Genomic DNA, 17,840 nt, shown 5'->3' on the forward strand with positions numbered 1-17,840 from the left:
TACATTCCATTGGTCCTTCTGGAAGGTCCTGAAAGGGCAAAACATGCTCAGGTACTGCAGCACTTTCCATTGGTCCTTCTGGAAGGTCCTGAAAGGGCAAAAACTTCAGTAGCAGCTTCCTGTGCTGCAACTATATAAACTGCGCATGACCGCACGGCCATGCGCTAGTATTGTCTCATGTTATGTGCTTTGCGCCAGTGTGGTCACATGTATGTGTGTTCAGGGACCCGGCTGAAATAAGCCCCTAGAATGCTGGCTCCTCCGGCGAGGAGATTGAGTCTGAGTGTATTCAGGGACCCGGCTGAAATAAGCCCCTAGAATGCTGGCTCCTCCGGCGAGGAGTTTTGTGTGTTTGTGTGACCACTGACTGCTCTCTGTTTGGGCAGTTAGCCTGTGCCTCTGTGGAGTCTAACAGGGCACAGTGCTTTCCTTTCATGGCTACTCAGTGAATTAACTGAGTTAGTCTATACCGCCATATAGCTCCGCCGTTTGCTAGCAGCAGGTACTCCTGCACGGTGGACCCTGGGCTGCGAACGCACCAATATCAATAAACATCTCTATTTACTCGGTGCGTTCCGCTAGCCCTAACACCCAGTTTCAAGAAAAAAAGCCCAGTCTTGAGGGTCACCACGCAGCAAGGATATGATGATTTTTACTTGCTGAATGGGATCACCAGAAGAACGGGGTTTCAAAGCAAAAAACAATTTGCAGTTATTTTTAAAGTTCAAAAACTTGGATCTGTCCCCAAAAAACAAATCAGGAGTAGGAATTCTAGGCTCTAAAGCCGGAGTCTGGACAACATAGTCCTGGATACTCTGTACTCTTGCAGCAAGTTGATCCACACGAGAAAACAAACCCTGAACATCCATGCCAAAGCATATATCCTGAACCACCCAGATATCAAGAGGAAAAAAAGACAAACTAGAGCACAGAAAAAAAATGGTTCAGAACTTTCTTTTCCTTCTTTAGAGATGCATTTAATTCATTTTTGGCCACTTGTACTGTTATGATACGGTGGTCTAGGAGCAACATGGAACGAGCTCTGAAGGAAGTGGTAACTGTACTGACCGCAGTCCCTAAGCTCAACACAACACTAGAAGTAGCCGTGGATGCTCCTAACTCTCCCTAGGCATCTCGTCACAGCCTAAGAGCTAACTACCCCTAAAGAAAGAAGCAGGAAAGCTATCTTGCCTCAGAGAAAATCCCCAAAGGATAGATTAGCCCCCCACAAATAATGACTGTGAGTGGAGAGGGAAAAGACATACACAGAATGAAACCAGGATGAGCACAGGAGGCCAGTCTGGCTAAATAGATAGGACAGGATGGAATACTGTGCGGTCAGTATAAAACACTACAAAAATCCACGCAGAGTTTACAAAAAATCTCCACACCTGACTAAAGGTGTGGAGGGCAAATCTGCCTCCCAGAGCTTCCAGCAAGACAGAATTAATTCACACTGATAAGCTGGACAAACATAGAAAGCACAGGATGGATAAGTCCACAATCTATGGACAGAAAAGAGCAAGCAAAAACTTAGCTTTGCTGAAGTGGTCAGGATAACAGGGAACTCCAAAGAGATGTGAATCCAACCAGGAACCATTTACAAGTGGCACTGTCTAAAGAAAGAGCCAGGCCTAAATAGCCGAGCAGAAGAGACGATAAGTGGAGGCAGCTGATGATAGCTAACTCCAAAGAGCAGCCATACCACTAGAAACCACAAGAGGGAGCCCAAGAGCAGAACCCACAAAAGTGCCACTTACAACCACCGGAGGGAGCCCAAGAGCGGAATTCACAACACCGTTCATACTCATGGACCACCTGTTAAGCCTCTTTGTTTCTGGTGTTAAGGTGTTGAGTCAGTGCCCGCATGTAATGTCTGACACCAATCTTCCATTTGACCTGCAGAGCCATTGTCCTCCGCCTGGTTGGATGGGACCAAGGTTTCTGTCACCTGTATCACATTGTTATCACCAGTAAACAGTTTGGCAAGTGTGGCATATCTGGTTAAGTGAATCTCCTTCTCTCCACAGTTGAGAACACATACTGGTACCTTTCCCTTGCGGACTTCAACCACCCCTCTGGCAGACAAGATTGTAGGACTACTGTCAGAATACACAGGTTCTACCAGTGCATGGTAGTCTTTACCTCGGATACCTATTGCTGCTCGACACCATATCAACATTTCACTCCTGGGGGGTATTGCAATGGGGATGGGATCATTCACTGTGACTCTGCCAAGATAGTTCTACCTGCTGTCTCTGTACCAGGGCTCTAATTTCCTTTTGCAGGACTTTCTGTTCACTGGAACCAGCAGATTCTGCCACCTGTTGTAACAAGACAATAACCTTGGCCAGACAATTTTCAATAACATTAGTACCAATGGTCATCATAGGGTTACATTCACGTCGATCAATATCAACAATCATCATCCCTTGGGCTTTTAATTCTACCCGCTCCACTTTAATGGTGACCTCCTTGTCTCTGGACTACCCGGACTGGGCTGATCATTACTGGCTACTATCGTTAAGTCAATATCTGGACCAAGGGTAATGTCTGTACCAGCCCAATAATGCTTATAAAGGATGTAAGACATAGTTGTAACCTGTGAACCGGTGTCGAACAAAGCGTTCATCAGAATGCCAATCGATCACAATGGGGACAGGTCGTCCTCCAACGTATTTGGCTCGCCAGTTGTGTGGGCCTGGTCGTCCTATTCCTGGGGGTTGACCCTCTGCCCCAGGGGTCGCTTGTTTAAATGACAGTACCTTGAAATGTGTTCTGCATGGTTGCAGCAGCGGCAGATGGGTTGTGCATCCTGGTGATAACGGTCGTTGTCTCTCCCTCTGGTCAGCGGGATCATCTTCCCACAGGTTAAGTATGTCCCGAGGGCTTCCCAGTAAGGTAGATGGTGATGGTGTAAGGTGCAGTCAATAACGAGCACACAAGGTTGCCGTCTCTTTACTTCTTTACTGAAGACTTCAGGGTCCTCAATCTAGAGTACACTTAACAGGGCTATCTGAGACCGGCCAGTCCGATGGGCACATCCAGAGTTTCCTTCGCAGATGGAAATCGTTGCCTACTACTATCGCCTGTGTGTTGTAGTCCAACCCTGCTGAGCATTCGGAATAGTCCTCACAACTGCTGTTCTCGTTCGTTCGTTCTCTACAGCTCTCTCTCGTTCTTTGGTTCCAGATCTTTCTAGTTCAACATCCCCCAGGTATGTTATGGCTAGGACACACCCGTATGACGGGAAGGCTCGGAGCTCTTCTGGGACCCTAGAGACGCCCCTCTCCACGCGTTGCCCCCTATGTCTTCGTAGGTGTAGTAAGGTAGACAGCCAACCTATGATTAACTGTCCTGCGGAGTTCGAAGTAAGGCCTAGAGTCAGTTACTTTCGCGGTGTTCCGGCCACCGGCTACGCGCCTCAGTAAGATGTTGCCTCTGTTACACGGCACGACTCCTACTGGCTCTTCTTTGTGCTTGATCTCATTTACACTGTTCCACAATATCCTTCCCTTCGTGTCTCTCTCCTGGATACCGCCGCGGGGTGTGCAGGCGTGGTTCCGTTACATTCTGCTCTGTTCGCTAGGCACCTGCCAGGTTCCCACGCCTGACAGGGACCCCCCTGTGTCTTCACCCTGCAACACCCCCTGCCACGGGATGTTGCCTGAATCCAACCCAGTCAGCTTCTGACTAACTTCCTCCCCAGCCCCTAGTTTTACCAGTGTGAGGAGTGGCCCAATAAATAAAGCCTTTTGCTCCCCCTAGTGGCCGGAGTGTTAAGTGTAATGTGTTCTGGTGATACCTGGTCAGGAGAACTCCTTTAGTGCCATCAGACGTACCATCACTCCCCTTAGTGGTGGAGCGTCATACTGCAACGACCAGGTCTCTGGGGCGCTGCATACACATAGCCTCCTATACATGGCATGAGCCCTCTATATTCATTTTGAGCCTGCACATAGCCTTCTATATACAATATGAGTCCCCTATATTCATTATGAGTCTGCACATATCCTCCTCTATACATTTTGAGATTGCACATAATCTCCTGTATACAGCCCCTATATAGGCTCGTATATACAGTATGAGCCCTCACATCCCATACACACATTAGTAAAAAACAAACAAAAAAAACATGACATACAGACATAATCACCTCTCTCCCATTACCACGGTGCTCTGCTCTGGTCCCCGAGGCTCCTTTTCTACTGGCAAATTGCACAGGGCTCTGAGCTGCCATTCTGTATAGTCGGAAATGCCAGGAGACCTCCCGCCAGGATGTGTGCACCGCAGATGGCAGCGCACAAAACATTATGGTGAGGGCAATCAAGCGATGGCTGTTGTGAGTTCTGTTTTTGGGCTCCCTCTGGTGGTTACTGATGGTACTGGGTGACTTGTCTTTCCTGGGTTTCTGGGTTCCACCTGTTCCATCAGCATATGGGAGTTTCCTATTTAACCTGGCTTTGCTGGCATTTCCTCGCCGGTTATCAATGTATCCAGTGTGTCTTGTTACCTCTGCTCCCTGCTCCTAGAACCTTCTGGTCAAGCTAAGTTTGGATTTTCCTGTTTTGGTGTTTTGCTTTATTTGGTTTTTAGTCCAGCCTGCAGATATGTGATTCTTGCTGCTGGTTGCTCAAGTGGGCTGAAAGTGCTCCTCATGTACCATGAGTTGGCACATGAGTTCAAGTAATTTCAGGATGGTTTTTTGAAGGGTTTTTCGCTGACCGCGCAGTTCACTTTTGTATCCTCTGCTATCTAGCTTTAGCGGGCCTCATTTTGCTGAAACTGTTTTCATACTGCGTATGTGCTTTCCTCTCATTTCACCGTCATTATATGTGGGGGGCTGCTATTTCTGTGGGGGATTTCTCTGGAGGCAAGAGAGGTCTGTGTTTCTTCTAATAGGGGAAGTTAGATCTTCGGCTGGAGCGAGACGTCTAGGATCATCGTAGGCACGTTCCCCGGCTACTTTTATTTGTGTGTTAGGTTCAGGGTCGCGGTCAGCTCAGGTTCCATCGCCCTAGAGCTTGTTTGTATCTGTGCTTGTCCTTTAGTGATCCCCTGCCATTGGGATCATGACAGTATAACCGGCCCACAAAGTGTTAATTGTATTGGCTGAAGTAGGAGGATAAGTAGTCTGAGGAAGTTTTTTTTTTTTTTTTTTCTTTCTCTTTCCCTCAGAGTTTGCTGCCTAGCCTTATTGCAGCCTGGCTACTTCCTCCTCCTCTTAATCTTTGAATGGCTCTGATCCCAGCTGTTTATCATGGACGTCCAGAGTTTGGCTTCCAGCCTGAATAATCTTGCCACTAAGGTTCAAAATATACAGGATTTTGTTGTACATGCTCCTATGTCTGAACCTAGAATTCCTGTCCCAGAGTTTTTTTCTGGAGATAGATCTCGTTTTCTGAATTTTAGGAACAATTGCAAGTTGTTTCTTTCTTTGAAATCTCGCTCCTCTGGAGACCCTGCTCAGCAAGTCAAGATAATTATATCTTTCCTGCGGGGTGACCCTCAGGATTGGGCATTTGCATTGGCACCAGGGGATCCTGCGTTGCTTAATGTGGATGCGTTTTTTCTGGCATTGGGTTTGCTCTATGAGGAACCTAACCAAGAGATTCAGGCTGAAAAAGCTTTGTTGGCCCTCTCTCAGGGGCAAGATGAAGCAGAAATTTATTGTCAAAAATTTCGGAAGTGGTCGGTACTTACTCAGTGGAATGAGTGCGCTCTGGCTGCAAAGTTTAGAGATGGCCTTTCTGAGGCCATTAAAGATGTTATGGTGGGGTTCCCTGCGCCTGCTGGTCTGAATGAGTCTATGACTATGGCTGTTCAGATTGATCGGCGTTTACGGGAGCGCAAACCTGTGCATCATTTGGCGGTGTCGTCTGAACCGTCACCTGAGATAATGCAATGTGATAGAATTCAGTCCAGAAGTGAACGGCAAAAGTATAGGCGGAAAAGAGGGTTGTGCTTTTATTGTGGTGATTCAGCTCATGTTATATCAGCATGCTCTAAACGCACAAAAAAGGTTGATAAGTCTGTTGCCATTAGTACTTTACAGTCTAAGTTCATTCTGTCTGTGACTCTGATTTGTTCATTATCATCCATTTCCGTCGATGCCTATGTGGATTCAGGCGCTGCCCTGAGTCTTATGGATTGGTCATTTGCCAATCGCTGTGGGTTTAGTCTGGAGCCTCTGGAAGTCCCTATTCCTTTGAAGGGAATTGACTCTACACCTTTGGCTATGAATAAACCTCAGTACTGGACACAAGTGACCATGCGTATGACTCCCGTTCATCAGGAGGTGATTCGCTTCCTGGTACTGTATAATTTGCATGATGTTCTAGTACTTGGTCTGCCATGGTTACAAACTCATAATCCAGTCCTTGACTGGAAATCAATGTCTGTGTTAAGCTGGGGTTGTCAGGGGGTTCATGATGATGCACCTCCGATTTCTATCGCTTCATCTACTCCTTCTGAGATTCCTGTGTTTTTGTCTGACTATCGGGATGTTTTTGAGGAGCCTAAGCTCAGTTCGCTTCCTCCTCACAGGGATTGCGATTGTGCTATAAATTTAATTCCAGGCAGTAAATTTCCTAAAGGTCGTTTGTTCAATCTGTCAGTGCCAGAGCATACTGCTATGCGGGATTATGTTAAGGAGTCCTTGGAAAAGGGACATATCCGTCCATCTTTGTCCCCTTTGGGAGCAGGTTTTTTTTTCGTGGCCAAAAAAGATGGTTCCTTGAGGCCTTGTATAGATTATCGTCTTTTGAATAAGATTACCGTAAAATATCAGTATCCTTTGCCATTGTTGACTGATTTGTTTGCTCGCATTAAGGGGGCTAAATGGTTCACTAAGATTGATCTTCGGGGTGCGTATAATCTTATACGAATAAAGCAAGGTGATGAGTGGAAAACCGCATTTAATACGCCTGAGGGCCATTTTGAGTATTTGGTAATGCCTTTTGGACTTTCTAATGCTCCTTCAGTCTTCCAGTCCTTTATGCACGATATTTTCCGTGAATATCTGGATAAATTTATGATTGTGTATTTGGATGATATTTTGGTTTTTTCTGATGACTGGGAGTCTCATGTTCAGCAGGTCAGGAAGGTGTTTCAGGTCCTGCGGGCCAATTCCTTGTTTGTAAAAGGCTCAAAGTGTCTCTTTGGAGTCCAGAAGATTTCTTTCTTGGGGTATATTTTTTCCCCTTCTACTATTGAGATGGATCCCGTCAAGGTTCAGGCTATTTGTGACTGGACGCAGCCTACATCTCTTAAGAGTCTACAGAAGTTCTTGGGCTTTGCGAATTTCTATCGTCGTTTTATAACTAATTTTTCTAGTGTTGTTAAGCCTTTGACGGATTTGACTAAGAAGGGTGCTGATGTTGCTAATTGGTCTCCTGCGGCTGTGGAGGCCTTTCAGGAACTTAAGCGCCGGTTTTCTTCTGCTCCTGTGTTGCGTCAGCCAGATGTTTCGCTCCCTTTTCAGGTTGAGGTTGATGCTTCCGAGATTGGAGCGGGGGCGGTTTTGTCACAGAGAAGCTCCGATGGCTCAGTGATGAAGCCATGCGCGTTTTTTTCTAGAAAGTTTTCGCCGGCTGAGCGGAATTATGATGTTGGTAATCGGGAACTTTTGGCCATGAAGTGGGCATTTGAGGAGTGGCGTCATTGGCTAGAGGGTGCTAGACATCGTGTGGTGGTCTTGACTGATCACAAAAATTTGATTTACCTTGAGTCTGCCAGGCGTCTGAATCCTAGACAGGCTCGTTGGTCACTGTTTTTCTCTCGTTTCAATTTTGTGGTTTCATACCTGCCAGGTTCAAAGAATGTGAAGGCGGATGCTCTTTCTAGGAGTTTTGTGCCTGACTCCCTTGGAAATTCTGAGCCCTCTGGTATCCTTAGGGATGGGGTGATTTTGTCTGCTGTCTCCCCAGACTTGCGACGTGCTTTGCAGGAGTTTCAGGCGGGTAAACCTGATCGTTGTCCGCCTGAGAGACTGTTTGTTCCGGATAATTGGACCAGTAGAGTCATCTCCGAGGTCCATTCTTCTGCGTTGGCAGGTCATCCTGGAATATTTGGTACTAGAGACTTGGTGGCCAGGTCTTTTTGGTGGCCTTCCTTGTCGAGGGATGTGCGTTCTTTTGTGCAGTCTTGTGAGGTTTGTGCTCGGGCTAAGCCTTGCTGTTCTCGGGCCAGTGGATTGTTGTCACCTTTGCCTATCCCGAAGAGGCCTTGGACGCACATTTCCATGGACTTTATTTCGGATCTCCCTGTCTCTCAAAAAATGTCCGTCATCTGGGTTGTGTGTGATCGCTTTTCTAAAATGGTTCATCTGGTACCCTTGCCTAAGTTGCCTTCCTCCTCTGAGTTGGTCCCTCTGTTTTTTCAGAATGTGGTTCGTTTGCATGGGATTCCTGAGAACATCGTTTCTGACAGGGGATCCCAGTTTGTGTCTAGATTTTGGCGGACGTTCTGTGCTAAGATGGGCATTGATTTGTCCTTTTCGTCTGCATTCCATCCTCAGACGAATGGCCAGACTGAACGAACTAATCAGACCTTGGAAACTTATTTAAGGTGTTTTGTTTCTGCTGATCAGGATGACTGGGTTACCTTTTTGCCGCTGGCCGAGTTTGCCCTTAATAATCGGGCTAGTTCTGCTACCTTGGTTTCTCCTTTCTTTTGTAATTCGGGGTTTCATCCTCGTTTTTCCTCTGGTCAGGTGGAACCTTCTGATTGTCCTGGAGTGGACATGGTGGTGGATAGGTTGCATCGGATTTGGAGTCATGTGGTGGACAATTTGAAGTTGTCCCAGGAGAAGGCTCAGCAGTTTGCTAATCGCCGTCGCCGCGTGGGTCCTCGACTTCTTGTTGGTGACTTGGTGTGGTTGTCTTCTCGTTTTGTTCCTATGAAGGTCTCTTCTCCTAAGTTCAAGCCTCGGTTCATCGGTCCCTATAGGATCTTGGAAATTCTTAACCCTGTGTCGTTTCGTTTGGATCTCCCGGCATCATTTGCTATTCATAATGTGTTTCATCGGTCGTTGTTGCGGAAGTATGAGGTACCTGTTGTTCCTTCGCTTGAGCCTCCTGCTCCAGTGCTGGTGGAGGGAGAATTGGAGTATGTTGTGGAGAAGATCTTGGATTCTCGTGTTTCCAGACGGAAACTCCAGTATTTGGTCAAGTGGAAGGGTTATGGTCAGGAGGATAATTCTTGGGTGGTTGCCTCGGATGTTCATGCTGATGATTTGGTTCGCGCTTTTCATAGGGCTCATCCTGGTCGCCCTGGTGGTTCTCGTGAGGGTTCGGTGACCCCTCCTCAAGGGGGGGGGGTACTGTTGTGAGTTCTGTTTTTGGGCTCCCTCTGGTGGTTACTGATGGTACTGGGTGACTTGTCTTTCCTGGGTTTCTGGGTTCCACCTGTTCCATCAGCATATGGGAGTTTCCTATTTAACCTGGCTTTGCTGGCATTTCCTCGCCGGTTATCAATGTATCCAGTGTGTCTTGTTACCTCTGCTCCCTGCTCCTAGAACCTTCTGGTCAAGCTAAGTTTGGATTTTCCTGTTTTGGTGTTTTGCTTTATTTGGTTTTTAGTCCAGCCTGCAGATATGTGATTCTTGCTGCTGGTTGCTCTAGTGGGCTGAAATTGCTCCTCATGTACCATGAGTTGGCACATGAGTTCAAGTAATTTCAGGATGGTTTTTTGAAGGGTTTTTCGCTGACCGCGCAGTTCACTTTTGTATCCTCTGCTATCTAGCTTTAGCGGGCCTCATTTTGCTGAAACTGTTTTCATACTGCGTATGTGCTTTCCTCTCATTTCACCGTCATTATATGTGGGGGGCTGCTATTTCTGTGGGGGATTTCTCTGGAGGCAAGAGAGGTCTGTGTTTCTTCTAATAGGGGAAGTTAGATCTTCGGCTGGAGCGAGACGTCTAGGATCATCGTAGGCACGTTCCCCGGCTACTTTTATTTGTGTGTTAGGTTCAGGGTCGCGGTCAGCTCAGGTTCCATCGCCCTAGAGCTTGTTTGTATCTGTGCTTGTCCTTTAGTGATCCCCTGCCATTGGGATCATGACAGATGGCCCTCCCCGGGTGGTAGCCCATATTCTTCTTCTCCTCGTCATCATCTTTCTAGCAATCAGTCTACATCCACTAGTAGTATTTTGTCTTTGTCATCAGTCTTATCATCATCCTCAACTACTGCTTTCCATAGTCTTCCTCCTTTATTAGCAATGCATGCATCTGCCTTCAAAAATGGATATTTTTTGGATTATGTATGCAATATACACTAGGCAGCCTTCAAAATCTGAAATGCTAGTTACCATCTGTCAGAGGTGTTGCTAGGGTCCTAAAAGATCAGGGATCCAAGCCCCAAAGTACATGTTTCCCTATACAACCTTCCCGCCACTTAAAAGACAATCAGCAGTGGCTTTTCATCTATTTTGTTGCATTTAAAACCTGTGTTTAAATGTTTTTGTAATTAGATTTATGTGTGATGCATCAGCACTTAATAGTCCACGTTGGTGAAGTGAAATAAGAAAAATATAGGCATAAATTAAATTTATGGGAACAAATAAGTGAAAATGCATGTGCATACAGTATGTGTTCACCTTTTTTGAGATGAAGCTTCAAAAAAAGTCTGATGCAAGCAATAAACTTCATAAGTCAAATGCTTAGTGAAAGGAAGTCCACCTGTGAGTGATATAAGTGTCACATGGTCTGTCAATGTATACACACCTTTTCTGAAAGGCCACAAGGCTGCAACACCATTAAGCAAGAGGCGCCACTAGCCAAACAAAACCATGAAGACCAAGGAGATCTCCAAACAAGTCAGAGACAAAGTTGTTGAGAAGTACAAGTCAAGGTGTGGTTCTAAAAAATATCCCTATCTTTTATGATCCCTTGGAGCACCATCAAATCCATTATCATCAAATGGAAAGAACATGTTGCCACAACAAACCTGCCAAGAGAGGACAATCTACCAAAACCCGGGCAAGGAGTGAATTAATCAGATAGGCAGCAATCGAGACCAAAGGTAACCCTGAAGGAGCTGCAGAGTTCCCAAGCAGAGACTGGAGTATCATACAACCACAATAAGCCATACACTCCATAGAGGTGGCCTTTATGGAAGTGTGGACAGAGAAAAGCTTTTACTTACACACAAAAATGGTAACGCTTGATTTGAGTTTGCTAAAAGACATATGGGAGACTCCAATAATGTATGGAGGAAGGTGCTATGGTAAGATGAGACCAAAATTTAACTTTTTAGTCACCAAGGTAAATGCTATGTGTGGCGCCAAACCAACACGGCTCGTCACTCCAACAATACCATCACCACAGTGAAACATGGTGATGGCAGCATTATGCTTTGGGGATGTTTTTCGGCAGCAGGGACAGGGAAAATGGTCTGAGCTGAGGGGAAGATAGATGGTGCAAAATACAGGGATATTCTTGAGCAAAACCTGTTTAAGCCTTTTAGTGATTTGAGACTGGGATGGAGGTTCACATTCCAACAAGGCAATGACCCAAAGCATACTGATAAATCAATACTTGAATGTGTTAAGGGGAAACGTGTAAATGTTTTGGAGTAGCCTAGTCAAAACCCAGACCTTAATCCAAGTGACAATCTGTGGTCAGCCTTGAAGATAATTTTTAACCAGAGGAAACCATCTAACTTGAAGGAGCTGGAGCAGTTTTGCCTTGAGGAATGGGCAAAAATTCCATTGGCAATATGTGGAAAGCTCATTCAGATTTATTCAAAGTGACTTTCTATACTTGCCACAGAAGGAGGCTCTACAAAGTACTGACTCTAGGGGTAGTGAACAGTTATACGCAATGAAGTTTTCAGTTAATTTGTCCTATTTGTTGTTTGCTTCACAGTAAAAAGAAAATCAAATGTTCACAGTTGTAGGTATATTCTTTACATGAACTGATGCAAACCCTTAAAAAAAAGAGAGATTTTCAGTTGTGAGGTAGCAAATCACGTAAAATGCCAAGGAAGTGAATACTTTCTAAAATAACTGTATATACGAGTTGTAGTATGATATAGTATGACGGCCCCCACATATATAGTATTATGACCCCACTACCCCACATATGTAGTATTATGGCCCACTGCTCTATATACTGTATATATATATATATATATATATATATATATATATATATATACATATATATATATATAATATATAATTGTCTAAGGGTCACTTCCGTCTGTCTGTCCTTCTGTCACGGATATTCATTGGTTGCGGCCTCTGTCTGTCATGGAAATCCAAGTCGCTGATTGGTCGCGGCAAAACAGGGGACGCCAGGGGACGTCCTCCGGTCTGGAAGCCAGCTTGATGTTCTCCTTAGATGATTCCAGTAGAGACTGTATGTTCTGGGCTAATGCAGCAACACTCTTGGTCAGCTGCTGCACCTGGAGGCGTAGTCCTGTAGAAATATCCTCATCTAGGACCTGTGCATCAGCTTCAACAGGGATCTGTGGATATGATGCCACCTCCTGGTGGTACATGAGGGCTGGATGATTAAGAGGCACTGCACGGCTGGGTGGAGGTTCGTGCAACACCTGGATGGCTCTGTCCTTAAATTGTGTAAAGTCCAGGTTAGGGTTTTGTAAGGCCAGGATGCATAACTGAGTCCTGTGGGTGCTAAACAGGAGTGCCTCAATGAACTGCTCTTTCAAGAGTTTATCTCCATCCTGTACGCTTTTAGGATCCACTTGATTAACAGCCCGGAGCGCCTCCTGCAAATTAAGGGCATAGTCCCGTATACTGTCTTGTGCTTTTTGCTTATACCTGAAGAACTTCATTTTTATTTCTGCAGCGGTGCAGGTGTTAAAGGTAATTTTGAGCTTAGCAAAGATCTGCTGCACAGTCCTTTTGTCCACATCAGGCCAAGATTTTACCTCTCTCAGGGCCGCACCAATCAGTTGGCCAGTTAAGATATTAATTTTCTGATGCTCGGTCAAAGGATAAACTTCAAACAGGCTGCAGAGCCTTTCTTTAAAGTCATTTAACATATGTCACTGTCCGGAATACTGTGGGAGGCATGCTGCTCCAGGTATATACAGCATGGAGATGGGCATGATGGGTGCCATAGCTGTGGCGGTATCCCGCCGGCCTGCTGGAGCTGCGGGTTCTGCGGGGCCTGGTAGCTGTATAGGGCCTGTGGCTGTGTCTACCGTGGGTCCTGGGGGCATCACTGGGCCTGCGGGTGCTATAGGGCCAGCGGCTGCGACCGTTGCCAATTCCCCTCCCAAGTCAGACATGGCTCTTCCCCCTCGCCAACCTGGAAGAGGCTGGGTCTCCTCTCCGGAGTCTGCAGCGGTTCATCCGGTGCTCCATCCAGCACTTTGCGGCGCCCTCTCTTCTGGCTTTGCTGTACGGCGTCTTCACTTCCGGCTTTCCAGGCAGCACGGCACCTGTTTCTTCCTCTTCGCGCTCTTTCTGGTTGCTCCGCCCACTAAGGTACGTCTCATCCCCCTCACGCTCCACGCAGCGCAGCAATGGCGGTTTTGGCGGCAACATGTCACAGTCACTGGTACACAGTATCTGGCAATGCCAGGGCACGAAATCCTGGTTGTGACGCCAAAGTTGACGCACCCACAGGGCAGTGGGATACTCAGTACCGGGTCCTGCCGCAAAGGGGATGTCGCAGTGGCTGCAACCTGGTCCGTGGCCCTGGGCATCAATGTTAGGGGGTTAAATGTTCAAAGTTTGTCGTGTGGAGTTTGGTCAATAGGGGGACAGACGCTGCATTAGAGGGGTTCCCTGGGGAATGTTGCAGCAGCCCAGAAGTTACACTTCCCACAGGTGAAGCGGGGTCTCCAGGGGTCCTATGGTGTGTGGCGTAGATGGTAAGGCCAGTGAATAAATGGAGGAGACAGGTTGTAAGTCTTTACCTGGTTTACTTGTGGGTGACAGGCCACAGTCCAGGGCACCGACAACAGGTGAATTAGAAGTCCGGGTAGTCCAGAGACAAGTGGAATCCCCTTGGCAGGTCAGGTAGGAGCCTTCCACTATGCATGCATTTACTGTCTCTGAAGTCCCTGCTGCCACTAAGTGTCCTAAGTAAAGTCTTTATTCGTTCTCCTTTCCAGGGACAAGTACCTGTATGGCAAGCAGCTTGAGCCGTGCCTATTGGGGTCCTTTCACGGTGACTCCAGGCTCCAAGGTGCTGCGGTGCCACAGGTAAATATGGGCAAAGTCCATGTAATTCAATGCCCTCCGGCTCTGCTCTGTGCCTTATAGTCCACAAAAGCCTCGGGCTCCCATTACCCAGCAACTGCTCTCTGACTCACTGGAGGCCTTCCTAGTCCCCTCCGGGAGTCCTGAATCTCCACTGTGCTCCGTCCCTGTCTGTCCTCGCACACAGACTGTCTGCACTAACTGAACTCACTCTGCCTCCAAACCAGGATCTTTATCCAGGGAAGCTGCCCTAAAACAGGGTCCTGAGCTCCCCCTCTTTGCCTTGATTTGGAAGGTGTTGTGTGTGTCAAAACCTACCAAAGGGAATCTCACTTGTCTCCAGACATAGCACTACCCTCCCCGAGAGAAAGGCAGCACTACTGTGGTACCCGAACTCCTGGGGTGCCACATTCCCACTCTATGAACTGGTAGGTTGTGAGTGGTTTTCTCATCAGTATTTTGCACCTGTGTTGCCGCCATCTTTATTAAGTGGGTTTGCTGTATCCTGTTACTGAAATAGATTCAGAGACCTGCACTGTTGCCCTCTTTTGCTGTGTCAATTCTTGAATTTTGAGGGGAATTTTAATTCCTCTTTCTGTAGCTTTTCTTTTAATTCTATTAAGGATTATCTTATAATAATAATAATAATAATTTTTATTTATATAGCGCCAAAAAATTCCACAGCACTTTACAATAAGCGGGGACATGTACAGACAATAAATTCAGAACAAGTTAAGACAATTTAAACAGTGACATTAGGGGTGAGGTCCCTGCTCGCAAGCTTACAATCTACAAGGAAATGGGGGAACACAATAGGTGAAAAGTGCTTGTTATTTCAGGTCTGGCAATTATAATAAATAGTGATTTTCATATAAAGCTGCATGATCCGGTCATCAGCCCGTGTGTTTAAGTGCAATAGTCAAGTATCAAGTGCAGTTATCATGTGCATGGAGGGTGTGGAGACAGATGAGTAGTAGGGTGCAGATTCACATGCAGATAATATTTGGAAGGAGGGAACAGGACAAAGTTAGTTTACTGAGTAGTTGATGTGGTAGGCTTGTTTGAAGAGATGGGTTTATAAAGCGCGCTTGAATAGGTCGGGGCTAGGTATCAGTCTGATCGTCTGGGGAAGTGCATTCCAGAGAGCTGGCGCAGCACGAGAGAAGTCTTGGAGATGGAGGTGCGAGGTTCGGATTACGGGGGATATTAGTCTTAGGTCATTTGTAGAACGGAGGGCACGTGTAGGGCGATAGATGGAGATGAGAGAGGAGATATAAGGCGGTGCAGAACTGTGGAGAGCTTTGTGGGTGAGAGAGATGAGTTTATACTGGACCCTGTAGCGAATGGGTAGCCAGTGTAATGACTGGCACAAGATGGAGGCATCAGTGAAGCGGCTGGACAGAAATATGACCCTGGCTGCCGCATTTAAGATGGATTGGAGAGGAGAAAGTTTGGAGAGAGGGAGACCGATCAGAAGAGAGTTGCAGTAGTCCAGACGAGAATGAATAAGAGCAACAGTAAGACTCTTAGCAGTTTCAAAGGTGAGAAAAGGTCGGATTCTGGAGATGTTTTTAAGATGCAGGTGACAGGAGCGAGTGAGTGATCGGATATAGGGAGTAAAGGAAAGTTCGGTGTCGAATATCACCCCAAGACAGCGGGCATGCTGCTTGGGAGTTATGGTTGAACCCTCCAGGGTAATTTCGATGTTGGGTAGAGTGAGGTTAGTAGAAGGGAGAAACACAAGTAGTTCAGTTTTGGAGAGATTTAGTTTCAGATAGAGGGAGGACATGATGTTAGAGAAAGCAGACAGACAATCCTTGGTATTTTGAATTAGGGTAGGGGTGATGTCGGGGGAAGAAGTGTATAATTGGGTGTCGTCAGCATAGAGATGGTACTGGAATCCAAATCTAAATTAAGATTTAGCTTTGAACAACACAATTCATTTGACCATATATCATACTGAAAAACAGAAAAAAAAGCTAATGGGTAGTAATAATAATTTAGCAATTCCACCTGTGACCCACTGCGCCACTGGCCAGGATTATCCAGAAGGGGTCGTGATTAAGTGCTTACCTGTTTTTTGCTAGAGCCTCTGATGTGAGGTTAGGCTTGGACAGCAAGATAACCACCAGGTGCCATTTCAGGGCAGCAGCAAACCTGCAGCAGCTAACCAACAGGTCAAGGCAGGTGTACACAGTACAGAGGGCACAGGCAGAGACATAGTCAGACAGTCCAAGTTCGGGGCAGGAAGAAAAGATTCAAGATACAAAGCCGAGGACATGAGCAGAGAGATCACACAGAACAGGTCGATAAACTGAGTCAGTAACATGATTTAAAACAGGAACACACCTTGACTTGAAGCTAAAACAGACTACAGTCTAGAACCAAAGCTCAAGCATGGAGTAGAGGGAGGAGCTGCCTAATAAATTCCCTGCTGGCAGCGGATAGGCCAGGGAAGCTAATCTCTGCATGCAGGACACAGCAAGGTTAAATTCCTGCAGAGACTGCTGCACCTCCCTACAGCCAGGTGGAGACAGCAGGAAGATGCAGCAGTGCTGTGGAGTGTTGCAAGGGGCAAACTCAGGGAGAGGGCATGACACGAAGGGAGTCAAAGCGGTGACACCAGTGAATAGGATGGCAATGGGAATGCGTGCGAGTTTCCAATGTGACACCACCATTGTTTTGGGGGTTTTGTTCACTTTACAGCAGAAATGACATGTTGAATTTATTCTACAGGTCAGTACAGTTAGAGTGTTAAATTTTTATACCAACTATAAGGAAACTGTATTCATAAAATATATCTTTTATTAGATTAGTATTAAAATTATCATTTCAATAAAATTAAAGTATGACTTAGTGCATGCTTATTCAGCCAACAAATTGTTTACTAATTTACAATGACCATCTCACTGAAAAAATGTTTACTATGGAAGATACAGGAAAGATATATATCTTGGTACCGTGTTAGCCAGTAACTAATACTATGGAAGAGACATTAAAGCCAAAAATATCTCAGAATTAATAAAACAATACAAATATATAAGCACAAGAGTAGAAAGAGAATAGACGTGAGTATCCTTTGCTCATTTAGATCTATTGATTCTAATAGGGGATTATCTTTCCTGCAATTTCATCCTACCTCTACGGGTCTATATCTATCTGAGTCATGCATATTTATATCTTCCTTCTATAACAATGGATTATTTGCCGCTGTAATTCTTTATTTAGCTTGGCCTTAGTAGTAAACAATCCATAAATGTTCACGGACTGCCAGTCCTGTTATTCCATTTCCCCCATTATTGTCTGAATAATCTGTAAATGTCACCCAGTTCACACTATTGTTTCTGAAGTACCATTTCCACTGTGTGCATTAATGTCCTGTCCTGTTTAGGAACCTTTCTTTACCTAAGGTTTCCCTTTGCCAGGATGGACCAAAGAACATCAAAAACTACTTATCCATCCTTTGAAATGCTGCAGTCATAATTGACAAATACACCTGAAAAGTAAAACTGCTGGAATTGACAGTATCGCCAATCTCTTAAGGTACCGTCACATTAAGCGACGCTGCAGCGATCTAGACAATGATGCCGATCGCTGCAGCGTCGCTGTTTGATCGCTGGAGAGCTGTCACACAGACAGCTCTCCAGCGACCAACGATCCCG

Source organism: Ranitomeya imitator, chromosome 5 (assembly GCF_032444005.1).
Source record: "Ranitomeya imitator isolate aRanImi1 chromosome 5, aRanImi1.pri, whole genome shotgun sequence".
Lineage (NCBI taxonomy): Eukaryota > Metazoa > Chordata > Amphibia > Anura > Dendrobatidae > Ranitomeya > Ranitomeya imitator.